Source organism: Oncorhynchus masou, chromosome 15, assembly GCF_036934945.1.
Source record: "Oncorhynchus masou masou isolate Uvic2021 chromosome 15, UVic_Omas_1.1, whole genome shotgun sequence".
NCBI lineage: Eukaryota > Metazoa > Chordata > Actinopteri > Salmoniformes > Salmonidae > Oncorhynchus > Oncorhynchus masou.
In genome coordinates, this window is record NC_088226.1 from 69,003,168 (window position 1) to 69,017,499 (window position 14,332).

General features: G+C 44.9%; 1 pseudogene; it reads left to right on the forward strand.

The window, feature by feature from the left end:
- The first annotated feature begins 887 nt into the window (after nt 1–887).
- The window catches only part of LOC135556916 (unconventional myosin-Vc-like), a 32,170-nt pseudogene continuing 18,725 nt past the window's right edge, over nt 888–14,332 (forward strand).

A 14,332-nucleotide genomic window follows, 5' to 3' on the forward strand; every position in this document is an offset into this window, starting at 1 on the left:
TGGCATGCATCTCCCAATTTTTTGTTGGGTTTGCCCCACCAAGATGTACATGCTAAAATCGCCACTGGTTGTTTTTGGCTTACATATTCATTTGTAGATGGTGAAAATTAGGTATAATTTTGATTGACATGACAATCCAATAGTCTGACACCAGGAGATATCTCCTCAGGACACTGACACCGCGAAGCATGCAAATGGTGTCAGACGATGCTAACAAGCTAGTAGCTTCCTACCTACAGTAAATTATCAGACAGAAAACATGCAAGGACACGTGATCGGGTGAAATTATGAAAGAGAATGGAAAGAAAATACAGCTTCTCTCTATCCAATCAGAGAAACAGGATCAACGTACAGCCCGCCATTTTCTTTACAGACAGGCAAACTAGCGAATTGAGTTATTTAGACCGCACAAACGACTCACTCAAAGACAGGACAGTATAGTTTATAAACTGTGACTGACATGAGAGACGCTTGCTGGTACCCGAAAATATATATTTTTTCCCCGATCACGGATAATTACAAAAAAATACTCGGATCATAATCGTATCCAGAAAATTACCCATATCCGTTAGAATAATATTTTTGTCAGACTACTCCGCACACCTCTGCTGAATGTATCTCACCCGGGAAAGCATCCGAACGAACGAAACAGCGTCTCCCTCTGTCTCAGTATGTGTAGCCCAGCTATCTAATTCATTCGGGCCAAAAACAGTATGACACTTGTTGTCGCCCATAGCATTAAATCCACCGGAAGCCAACGAGCATTTTAGTTGTCACTGTATCTAAGGATGGTTGGTTAGACTAAATGTTGAAGTTGGTGCTGGAATTAGTGGAGGCACCGCTTTCTTTGTGACTTGCGGTAACTCCCTGTGGTTCTAAATCAAAAGATGTTTAGTAGTCCAAAACTGATACATACATTTTTCTTTCTCAGGAACAATAAGAACCAGTCTGTTATAGTGAGTGGTGAGTCTGGAGCGGGCAAGACCGTGTCTGCTAGGTATGTCATGAGGTACTTCGCTATGGTCAGCAAGTCTGGCGGCAAAACACACGTGGAAGACAAAGTTCTGGCATCCAATCCAATAACTGAGGTATGTTTTTGGAATCCACGAATCCTAGCAGTGAGTCCACTTTTACATGTAACCTCACAGTATGTCAATGAGTCGTTTTTAGGTCATCTGTGGATTTGATGATCTGTCGATAAAGAAAAGAAAAGGCTCACAGTTCTAGCGTGATTATCGGACAGGTCATGTCCAGTGTGCCACAGAGTGTACGAGGTACAGATTGTCCTCATCAGCCACCGTACTTCCCATAAATCCTAATCTACCATGTGTGTTGATTATCATTCAACTACGTATGTGACCTGTGTTTTTTTGTTTTGTTGTTGTTGTCAGGCTATTGGAAATGCCAAGACGACCAGGAACAGACAACAGCAGTCGCTTTGGGAAGTACACAGAGATCAGCTTTGACAGGAGATATCAGATCATCGGTGCCAACATAAGGACGTATCTCATGGAGAAATCTAGAGTGGTTTCCCAGGTCTAACCACGAGGCTACCTGCCACCTCTACACTCTAACCACTAGGCTACCCTGCCACCTCTACACTCTAACCACTAGGCTACCCTGCCACCTCTACACTCTAACCACTAGGCTACCCTGCCACCTCTACACTCTAACCACAAGGCTACCCTGCCACCTCTACACTCTAACCACTAGGCTACCCTGCCACCTCTACACTCTAACCACTAGGCTACCCTGCCACCTCTACACTCTAACCACTAGGCTACCCTGCCGCCTCTACACTCTAACCACTAGGCTACCCTGCCACCTCTACACTCTAACCACTAGGCTACCCTGCCACCTCTACACTCTAACCACTAGGCTACCCTGCCACCTCTACACTCTAACCACTAGGCTACTCTGCCACCTCTACACTCTAACCACAAGGCTACCCTGCCGCCTCTACACTCTAACCACTAGGCTACCCTGCCGCCTCTACACTCTAACCACTAGGCTACCCTGCCGCCCCATATGTCACATACTTGATTCTCTGATTATATGTGGTCTATAACGTAGGGCGTGTTGTTAGCTACCATATAGTTGGGTCATGGTTGAAATCATGAAGGCTTCAGGGAATCATTCTAGATTCCAGATCCGTTTGTGTTGTCTTGCCATCTCCTTGCCATGACAACGACGAATAGGAGTTGTCAAGACAACACGAACAGATCTGGGACCAGGTCTTCATTCAGTAATACTACATTTTACTTTTCAGTCACACAGAGAACGAGAGAAACTACCACATCTTCTACCAGATGTGTGGCCTGTGCAGAGCAGTGTGAGTTCAAGAGCCTGAGATTGTGTGAGTTTCGTTGAACCATTATTTTCTAATCGAGTGTTAGACCTGTGTAGTGACTGGAGAAGGAAGGAACAGACCCCTTTTACTGTACACGATAGGCGCATCACACAACCACAAATAGTCCACGAATGTTATCTTCTTATTTATTTAATCTTTATTGAACCAGGCGAGTCAGTGAAGGACAAATTCTTATTGTGTGTGTCTAGTGAGTGCAGATGAGTTCAGGTACACCTCCATGGGCGGGGAGACGGGTATCGGGGGTGGATGACAGGAAAGACATGGAAGAGACACGCCGGACCTTCTCGCTGTTGGGTAAGAGTCATCACTTTGTTCATCACTCTTGAGGTCAACATACTGCTGTGTGAAGCAAGTTCAAGTTTTATTTTATTAGATGTATGTATACACAGTGGTGCTATTTACATTTACAGACAGCCAGGGGCATGCTCCAACACTCAGACATAATCTATAAACGAAGCATGTGTGTTTAGTGAGTCTGCCAGATCAGAGGCAGTAGGGATGACCAGGTATGTTCTCTTGATAAGTGTGTGAATTGGACCATTTTCCTGTCCTGCTAAACATTCAAAATGTTAACGAGTCCTTTTGGGGTGTCAGGGAAAATGTACGGAGTAAAAAATACATTATTTTCTTTAGGAATGTAGTGAAGTTAAAGTTAAAGTTTAAAAACAAATATAAATAGCAAAGTAAAGTACAGATACCTAAAAAAAACCTGTCTTAAGTATAAATACTTTAAAGTACTACTTAAGTATAAATACTTTAAAGTACTACTTAAGTATAAATACTTTAAAGTACTACTTAAGTACTTTACACCACTGTATGTACAGGACACATATGGTGGACACCATCCAATGAAATGCTGACTTGCAGGTTCCCTCTCGATAATGAAACCACAATAAGACATAGTAAAAGATAAAAATAAACAATACAATTATATTGAAGTCCTACATTCGTAACATGTGGTTGCTACATTAGGACACATTCGTAACATGTGGTTGCTACATTAGGACACATTCGTAACATGTGGTTGCTACATTAGGACACATTCGTAACATGTGGTTGCTACATTAGGACACATTCGTAACATGTGGTTGCTACATTAGGACACATTCATAACATGTGGTTGCTACATTAGGACACATTCATAACATGTGGTTGCTACATTAGGACACATTCATAACATGTGGTTGCTACATTAGGACACATTCGTAACATGTGGCTGCTACATTAGGACACATTCGTAACATGTGGTTGCTACATTAGGACACATTCGTAACATGTGGTTGCTACATTAGGACACATTCATAACATGTGGATGCTACATTAGGACACATTCATAACATGTGGTTGCTACATTAGGACACATTCATAACATGTGGATGCTACATAAGGACACATTCATAACATGTGGTTGCTACATTAGGACACATTCATAACATGTGGATGCTACATTAGGACACATTCATAACATGTGGTTGCTACATTAGGACACATTCGTAACATGTGGCTGCTACATTAGGACACATTCATAACATGTGGTTGCTACATTAGGACACATTCATAACATGTGGTTGCTACATTAGGACACATTCGTAACATGTGGTTGCTACATTAGGACACATTCGTAACATGTGGTTGCTACATTAGGACACATTCATAACATGTGGTTGCTACATTAGGACACATTCGTAACATGTGGTTGCTACATTAGGACACATTCGTAACATGTGGTTGCTACATTAGGACACATTCATAACATGTGGTTGCTACATTAGGACACATTCGTAACATGTGGTTGCTACATTAGGACACATTCATAACATGTGGTTGCTACATTAGGACACATTCGTAACATGTGGTTGCTACACAAGTGTTTATCGAATCCTTATGTACAGCTTATGAATGTGTTATGTCCTTATGTAGGTAGGTCTGCAGGATACTGTCTCACTCTCTGTCCTCCTGTCCTCTGTCCTCCTGTCCTCTGTCCTCCCTGTAGGGTTAACGGAGGACTTCCAGTTATGTCCCTATGTTGGTACGTCTGCAGGACACAGTCTCATCCCCCTGTCCTCTGTCCTCTGTCCTCCCTGTAGGGTTAACAGAGGACTTCCAGTCGGATGTGTTCAAGGTGCTGGCTGGGATTCTACACCTGGGGAATGTGGAGATCCGAAACGTCGGATCAGACAGATCATCAGTTAGTGTAAGCAGTACTCAGATTTCTCTCTCTCTGTCTCTCTCTCTCTCCCCCTCCCCCATTTCCCTCTCTCTGTCTCTCTCTCCCCCTCTCTCTCTCTCCCCCTCCCACATTTCCCTCTCTCTCTCTCCCCCTCCCCCATTTCCCCCCTCTCTCTCTCTCTCTCTCTCTCTCTCCCACCTTCTTTCCCTCTCTCTCTCTCTCTCTCTCTCTCCCACCCTCTTTCCCTCTCTCTCTCTCTCTCTCTCCCACCCTCTTTCCCTCTCTCTCTCTCTCTCTCTCTCTCTCTCCCACCCTCTTTCCCTCTCTCTCTCTCTCTCTCTCTCTCTCCCACCCTCTTTCCCTCTCTCCCTCTCTCTCCCCCTCTCTCTCTCCCACCCTCTTTCCCTCTCGCTCTCTCTCTCCCACCCTCTTTCCCTCTCTTTCTCCCTCTGTCTCTCTCTCTCTCTCTCCCTCACTCTCTTTCAATTCAATTTCAATTCAATTTAAGGGCTTTATTGGCATGGGTAAAATATGTTAACATTGCCTATGCAAGTGATGTAGATAATAAGCAAAAGTGAAATAAACAATACAAATTAACAGTAAACATTACACTCAAACAAATGACATTTCAAATGTCATATTATGTCTATATACAGTGTTGTAACAATGTGCAAATAGTACAAAGTACAAAAGGGAAAATAAATAAACATAAATATGGGTTGTACTTACAATGGTGTCTCCCTCCCTCCCTCCCTCCCTCCCTCCCTCCCTCCCTCCCTCCCTCCCTCCCTCCCTCCCTCCCTCCCTCCCTCCCTCCCTCCCTCCCTCCCTCCCTCCCTCCCTCCCTCCCTCCCTCCAGTCCAGTGATCAACACCTAGCTGCTTTCTGTGACCTTCTCGGGGTCAGTCCTGATGGTGTTACCCGTTGGCTGTGCCATCGCAGGATAGCCATGGTGGCAGAGACGGTGATGATGCCGGTGCCCAGTGATCGCGCTGTGCACTCCAGAGACGCCCTCGCCAAGCAGATCTACGCCCACCTGTTCGACTGCGTCATTCAGAAGATCAATGCAGCCCTGCAGGTGCCAGGGAAACAGCACTCCTTCATAGGAGTACTGGACGTCTATGGGTAATTTGGATTCATGACATTACTGTAGATTTCAGTTGTTTGTATATTCAACTATACAAGTAAAAACTTCTTCAAAAATATATTAAACATGAAAAAAAACATGTCTGTTCGTTTTGGCTATTTATTCCCCTCCTCTCAGGTTTGAAACATTTGACATCAACAGTTTTGAACAGTTTTGCATCAACTATGCCAATGAGAAGCTTCAGCAACAATTCAACTCGGTATGTAACCTCACCAAGTCCCACTAGGTATGTAACCTCACCAAGTCCAAGTCCCACTAGGTATGTAACCTCACCAAGTCCCACTAGGTATGTAACCTCACCACTAGGTATGTAACCTCCAAGTCCCACTAGGTATGTAACCTCACCAAGTCCCACTAGGTATCCCACTAGGTATGTAACCACACCAAGTCCCACTAGGTATGTAACCTCACCAAGTCCCACTAGGTATGTAACCTCACCAAGTCCCACTAGGTATGTAACCTCACCAAGTCCCACTAGGTATGTAACCTCACCAAGTCCCACTAGGTATGTAACCTCACCAAGTCCCACTAGGTATGTAACCTCACCAAGTCCAAGTCCCACTAGGTATGTAACCTCACCAAGTCCCACTAGGTATGTAACCTCACCAAGTCCCACTAGGTATGTAACCTCACCAAGTCCCACTAGGTATGTAACCTCACCAAGTCCCACTAGGTATGTAACCTAACCTCACCAAGTCCCACTAGGTATGTAACCTCACCAAGTCCCACTAGGTATGTAACCTCACCAAGTCCCACTAGGTATGTAACCTCACCAAGTCCCACTTGGTATGTAACCTCACCAAGTCCCACTAGGTATGTAACCTCACCAAGTCCCACTAGGTATGTAACCTCACCAAGTCCCACTAGGTATGTAACCTCACCAAGTCCCACTAGGTATGTAACCTCTCCAAGTCCCACTAGGTATGTAACCTCACCAAGTCCCACTAGGTATCCAAGTCCCACTAGGTATGTAACCTCTCCAAGTCCCACTAGGTATGTAACCTCTCCAAGTCCCACTAGGTATGTAACCTCACCAAGTCCCACTAGGTATGTAACCTCTCCAAGTCCCACTAGGTATGTAACCTCTCCAAGTCCCACTAGGTATGTAACCTCTCCAAGTCCCACTAGGTATGTAACCTCTCCAAGTCCCACTAGGTATGTAATCCTCACCAGGGATTAGTGATTAGATATTATTTTAGTGACTGTACCCCATTTGCAATTGTATGCATGAAGATTAAAATATATTTAGCAACCCTCGGTAGTGGGACAATGGAAGTTCGCTTAAACAATATATTGTTAAAATAATTTTTGGTGTTAGTCTTCAACAGGGTTTTGTAGTAATGGCATGTATAACAGTGTCTGTATAGTGTGTTGTGTTTTGTGTATCCTCTCTCTCTCTCTCCCTGTCTTTCCCCCCCTCTCTCGCTCTCTTCCTCTCTCTCCATCTCCCCCCCTCTCTCTCTCTCTCTCTCCCCATCTCCCCCCCTCTCTCTCTCCCTGTCTTTCCTACCCTCTCTCTCTCCGTGTCTTTCCTACCCTCTCTCTCTCTCTTCCTCTCTCCCCATCTCCCCCCCCTCTCTCTCTCCCTGTCTTTGCTACCCTCTCTCTCTCTCTCTTCCTCTCTCCCCATCTCCCCCTCTCTCTCTCCCTGTCTTTCCTACCCTCTCTCTCGCTCTCTCTCTTCCTCTCTCCCCATCTCCCCCCCTCTCTCTCTCCCTGTCTTTCCTACCCTCTCTCTCTCTCTCTCTCTTCCTCTCTCCCCATCTCCCCCCCTCTCTCTCTCCCTCTTTCCTACCCTCTCTCTCTCTCTCTCTCTTCCTCTCTCCCCCCTCTCTCTCTCCCTGTCTTTCCTACCCTCTCTCTCTCTCTCTCTCTCTCTCTCTCTCTCTCTTCTCTCTCCATCTTCCTCTCTCTCCTCTCCCCATCCCCCCTCTGACTCTTCATCCCTCTCTCTCTCTCTCTCATCCCTCTCTCTCCCTCCCTCCCCCTCTCTCTTTCCATCTCTCTCCCTCCCCCCCTCTCTCTTTCCATCTCTCTCTCTCCCTCCCCCCTCTCTCTCTCCATCCTCTCTCTCTCCCTCCCTGTTATAATTTTGCACGCCCAATTTTTCAGTTTTTGATTTGTTAAAAAAGTTTGAAATATCCAATAAATGTTGTTCCACTTCATGATTGTATCCCACTTGTTGTTGATTCTTCACAAAAAATACAGTTTTATATCTTTATGTTTGAAGCCTGAAATGTGGCAAAAGGTCGCAAAGTTCAAGGGGGGCGAATACTTTCGCAAGGCACTGTATATAGAATGGTCACAAGGTTAAGATTTGTATGAAAGGTATCTATGAAACATAGCAGACAGTTACTGCTGTGTCAACAGTTTTCATTGTAAAGACCAGTGTCTGGTTCCTCCTACTCCAAATTGGAACCGTCTCACCCTGGTACAGTATAGAACAGAACCATTAGCTCATGTTCTCTGGAATGCTCTTTAGGCTTTTATACCCAAAGACATCGTAAATCTTCTCTGTCGGTGTTATCTCATAGAGTTCCCCCTCAGTAGAACACACACACACACACACAATAATTAATAGAATACTCTATTCTGTCGAATAAAACAACCATTATAATACAATACAAGCATTATAACATAATCTTGCAATTTCCACGACAGTAATCAACCAGGATATTTTGCTAAATGTGTAACCTGGGCCTTAAAGTATATTACGGTTTCGTTGTGAAGTTCCCACTTCCTGGACCTGGATATTAGTTATGCATTCAGCCATATTAACAACCCTGGGTGTGTCATTATGTCTCGACAGCTGTGACTCCAAGCGGGTGGTCCAGCAGCTGAGGGCGTGTGGAGTCCTGGAGACCATTCACATCAGTGCTCAGAGCTGCCCCTCCAGGTGTTCCTGACCAGCATCCACACTTTTATACTTCAACAATAACATAACTCGACTTCAACAATAACACAACCCTACTTCAACAATAACTCAACTTCAACAATAACACAACTCCAACAATAACACAACCCTACTTCAACAATAACACAACCCTACTTCAACAATAACACAACTTCAACAATAACACAACTCCAACAATAACACAACCCTACTTCAACAATAACACAACTCTACTTCAACAATAACACAACCCTACTACAACAATAAACAACAATAACACAACTCTACTTACAATAAACAACTCTACTTCAACAATAACACAACCCTACTTCAACAATAACACAACTCTACTTCAACAATAACACAACCCTACTACAACAATAACACAACTTCAACAATAACACAACTCTTCAACAATAACACAACTCTACTTCAACAATAACACAACCCTACTTCAACAATAACACAACCCTACTTCAACAATAACACAACTCTACTTCAACAATAACACAACTCTACTTCAACAATAACACAACCTACTTCAACAATAACACAACTCTACTTCAACAATAACACAACCCTACTTCAACAATAACACAACCCTACTTCAACAATAACACAACTCTACTTCAACAATAAATAACTACAACAATCTACTTCAACAATAACACAACTCTACTTCAACAATAACACAACTCTACTTCAACAATAACACAACACCTACTTCAACAATAACACAACAATAACACAACCCTACTTCAACAATAACACAACTCTACTTCAACAATAACATAACTCTACTACAACAATAACACAACCCTACTACAACAATAACACAACCCTACTTCAACAATAACACAACTCTACTTCAACAATAACACAACCCTACTACAACAATAACACAACTCTACTACAACAATAACACAACCCTACTTCAACAATAACAAAACTCTACTACAACAATAACACAACCCTACTACAACAATAACACAACCCTACTTCAACAATAACACAACTCTACTTCAACAATAACACAACTCGACTTCAACAATATGTCCACCTGACTAAATGTTTTATAGAATCCAGGACTGGGCTTTTATCCGTGTCCAGGAAATCGTCCCGTCAATCTAAACCTTTATATTCACTTACTGATTTTGATTGTCAGGTGGACATACATAGAGTTCTACAGCCGGTACAGTGTACTGATGAGTCAAGAGGAGCTGGGCCTCAACCACAAGAAACTGGCCTGTAAGACAGTGCTGCAAAGGCTAATTCAGGTGAGGGTGTTAGCCGGTGTTGTAGCTGGTTCAAATCCCAGTCCGACAGGAGAACATCTGGTGGGGATTGAATGAAACGGCAATGGGAAGGTTTGTGGACTAAGTAAGGCACTTAAACTCCTCTAGGGGTGTTGCGCTGAATTTGATGATGTTGGTGTTTATAACCAGGTTGATCTGTGGTGTTTATAACCAGGTTGATCTGTGGTGTTGGTAACCAGGTTGATCTGTGGTGTTTATAACCAGGTTGATCTGTGGTGTTTATAACCAGGTTGATCTGTGGTGTTTATAACCAGGTTGATCTGTGGTGTTTATAGTCTGGTTGATCTGTGGTGTTTATAACTAGGTTGATCTGTGGTGTTTATAACCTGGTTGATCTGTGGTGTTTATAACCAGGTTGATCTGTGGTGTTTATAACCTGGTTGATCTGTGGTGTTTATAACCAGGTTGATCTTTGGTGTTTATAACCAGGTTGATCTTTGGTGTTTATAACCAGGTTGATCTGTGGTGTTTATAACTAGGTTGATCTGTGGTGTTTATAACCTGGTTGATCTGTGGTGTTTATAACCAGGTTGATCTGTGGTGTTTATAACCAGGTTGATCTGTGGTGTTTATAACTAGGTTGATCTGTGGTGTTTATAACTAGGTTGATCTGTGGTGTTTATAACCAGGTTGATCTGTGGTGTTTATAACCAGGTTGATCTGTGGTGTTTATAACCAGGTTGATCTGTGGTGTTTATAACCTGGTTGATCTGTGGTGTTTATAACCAGGTTGATTTGTGGTGTTTATAACTAGGTTGATCTGTGGTGTTTATAACCAGGTTGATCTGTGGTGTTTATAACCAGGTTGATCTGTGGTGTTTATAACTACGTTGATCTGTAGTGTTTATAACCAGGTTGATCTGTGGTGTTTATAACCAGGTTGATCTGTATTGATATGAGCTCTTGTCTGATGTCCCCCACTTACCCTCCAGGACTCAGATCAGAACAAGTTTGGCCGGACCAAGATTTTCTTCAGAGCGGGTCAGGTGGCCTACCTGGAGAAGCTTCGATTGGACCGTCTCCGAAAGGCATGTCTGACCATCCAGAAGCACGTGAGGGGGTGGAGCCACAGGAGGAAGTTCCTTCGCATGAGGGAGGCGGCTATCGTCCTCCAACAGTACGTCCGTGGACAGCGGCAGATATGGTGAGTGGGAATGTACATCTACGACAGCAGGTACTACTACAGCAGGTACTACTACAGCAGGTACTACTAAAACAGGTACTACAACAGGTACTACTACAACAGATACTACTACAACAGATACTACTACAACAGGTACTACAACAACAGGTACTACTACAGCAGGTACTACTACAACAGGTACTACTACAGCAGGTACTACAGCAGACAGGTACTACTACAACAGGTACTACTACAGCAGGCAGGTACTACAACAGCAGGTACTACTACAACAGGTACTACTACAGCAGGTACTACTACAGCAGGTACTACTACAACAGGCAGGTACTACTACAGGTACTACTACAGCAGGTACAACGACAACAGGTACTACAACAGCAGACAGGTACTACTACAACAGGTACTACTACAGCAGGTACTACTACAACAGGTACTACAACAGCAGACAGGTACTACTACAGCAGACAGGTACTACTACAACAGGTACTACTACAGCAGGTACTACTACAAAAGGTACTACTACAACAGTGTCACGTAGAGTAGGCCAGAAGGCTAAACTGGATAACCTAACCTCTATCAAAATAAAAAGATGGCGGAACCGCAAAAGTTCTTCTGTGCAAAGGTGTTTATTTACAAGTGATTCCGGAACAAAAAACAACAGTACTGCCATCAACATCTACCTTATGGGACAGCTTAAAAACAATGCTGCCCCATCCACAGCTCAATCCAAACTGCCACTCCATGACTGAAAGAGAGGCTCCTTTTGTAGGGCTAGCCCCTCCCCTCAGAACAATTAACCCTAATTAATTAATCAATTAACAATAGAAACCTACATTTTCCATGAACTAAACATACTAAAGGATATACATTGCAACACAGTTTTAAACAATATCCCAACATAACATTTAATACATTACATCACTACTGACAATATCTTTCAATATGCCCATATGCATTTGAGCCATTTGGGACAGGCACTATAAAGCCAACCCAATTCCCTTAGCTCGGGTCCTTTTCCAGCATACCCGGAAGCTACAGAGATGGAGAGAGAGGAACAGAACAAACAAACAATGCGCTCATCCACAACATTGATAAGTATAATAATTATTGTATCTCTCAAATATGAACATTGACAAGTGTGAAATGCATGCACCAAGACAGAAGTTAATTTGTGTGTCGACCCACATTGTTAACTTATCTTATAATGGCGCAGGGAGGAGTGATGAATATGTGTGCGTTAAAGAACCAAATGCTGCCCGCGGCCAGTGACGGACTTCTACGTCACATTACCTTCCTCCTCTCCTGAAGCGACCATGTTCGGGAGCCTTGATAGGTAGTCTGCAGTAACGTTCTCTTTTCCTGCCTTGTGACGGACACAGAACCTGAAGGGCTGGAGCTCCAGATACCACCTGGTCACACGAGAATTCCGGTCCTTCATGGTCTGGATCCAGGTCAGTGCTCTGTGGTCCGTGTGCAGGTCAAATTCCCTCCCAAGAAGGTAGTAACGGAGGCTATCTAGGGCCCACTTTATAGCCAGGCACTCCTTTTCGATTGTAGAATACCTGGTTTCCCTGGGCAACAGCTTCCGACTCAGGTACAGCACAGGAAGCTCTCCTCCCTTGGGCCAGAACAGCTCCAATTCCTACAGCCGAAGCGTCCACCTGCACGAGAAATCTCTTCTGAAAATCAGGGGTCTGGAGAACAGGGAATGAGCACAGTCGTTTTTTCAGTGTCATGAAGGCTTCCTCACACTCCTCAGTCCACTTCACAGGGTTGCTGGCCCCCTTCGAAGTGAGGTTGGTCAGAGGGACAGCGATGGTCGAAAACTGTGGAATGAATCTCCGGTACCACCCTGCCAGACCTAGGAAGGACTTCACCTGTGTCTTGGTTCTGGGTCGAGGGCTATTCCTGATGGACTCTACTTTCTCCACCTGAGGCCGAACTTCACCCTTACCCAGCTGGTAACCCAGGTACTTTGTCTCCTGTTTCGCCCACTCACACTTCAGGAGGTTAAGCGTGAGGCCTGCTTCATGGATCTTCCCCAGTACTCTGCTAAGATGCTGTATGTGCTCCTCCCAGGAGTGGCTGTAGATCACCACGTCGTCCAAGTAAGCAGCACAGTAATCGTCACAGTCCTGGAGGACCTTGTCCATCAGCCTCTGGAAAGTCGCAGGGGCCCCATGAAGGCCAAACGGCATGACCTTGAACTGGAACAGGCCCATTGGCGTCCGGAATGCAGTGTAGGCCTTGGATTGTTCATCCAGGGGCACCTGCCAGTACCCTTTGCAGAGATCCAATGTGGTGATGTAATGAGCTCTACCTATTCTCTCCAGTAAGTCGTCAATGCGGGGCATGGGATACGCATCAAACTGAGAGATGGCATTCACCTTACGGAAGTCCATGCAGACGCGCAAAGAGCCATCCTTCTTTGGGACAATGACAATAGGGCTGCTCCATTCACTTGAAGATGGCTCGACAACATCCATCTCCATCATGGTGTGGACCTCTTCCTTGAGGGCTACCACCAGCCTCTCAGGCACACGGTAAGGATGCTGGCGGACAGGGTTCTGGCCAGGTTTCAAACGAATGACGTGTTCTAGGACTTTGGTTCTTCCTGGTCTCTGACTGAAGAGGGCCGGATACTTGCCAAACAGCTGCTTCAGCTCATCTTGCTTGTCGTCTTCCAGGTGAGCCAGTATGACTTCTGCTCGTTCTTTCCATGCCTCTGTGACACCATCCGACTCATCCTCTTCTACTCTGCGGACCAGAAAGGACTTTCCTTTGTAGAGTTCCTCTTTCTCCTCCCAGGCCTTGAGAAGGTTCACATGGTAGGTTTGCTTCTTCTTACCCTTGTCCGGGTGCAGCACCTCGTAGGTCACTGGGCCCATCTTCCTCCCGATTAGGTACGGTCCTTGCCATTGCGCAAGGAGCTTGCTGGTAGACGAGGGAAGGAGGAGCAGGACTTTCTGTCCTGGCTCAAACTCTCTGTGGCGAGCGTGCTGGTCATAGCCTCTCTTCTGGGCCTTCTGGGCTTGCTGAAGGTTTGCTCTAGCTTCCTCTCGGTACCGTTCCAACCTGTCTCGCATCTGGAGGACATACTGGACAATCCCCTGTCCTGAGGTAGCTACTGGGGAACCTTCCCAGCACTTCTTCAGCAGGTCCAGTGGTCCTTGCACTGGCCATCCATAGAGGAGTTCGAATGGCGAGAAACCTGTCGATGCCTGAGGCACCTCCCTGTAAGCAAAAAGCAGAAAGGGTAACCACTTATCCCAGTCTTTACCAGTGTCAGCCACA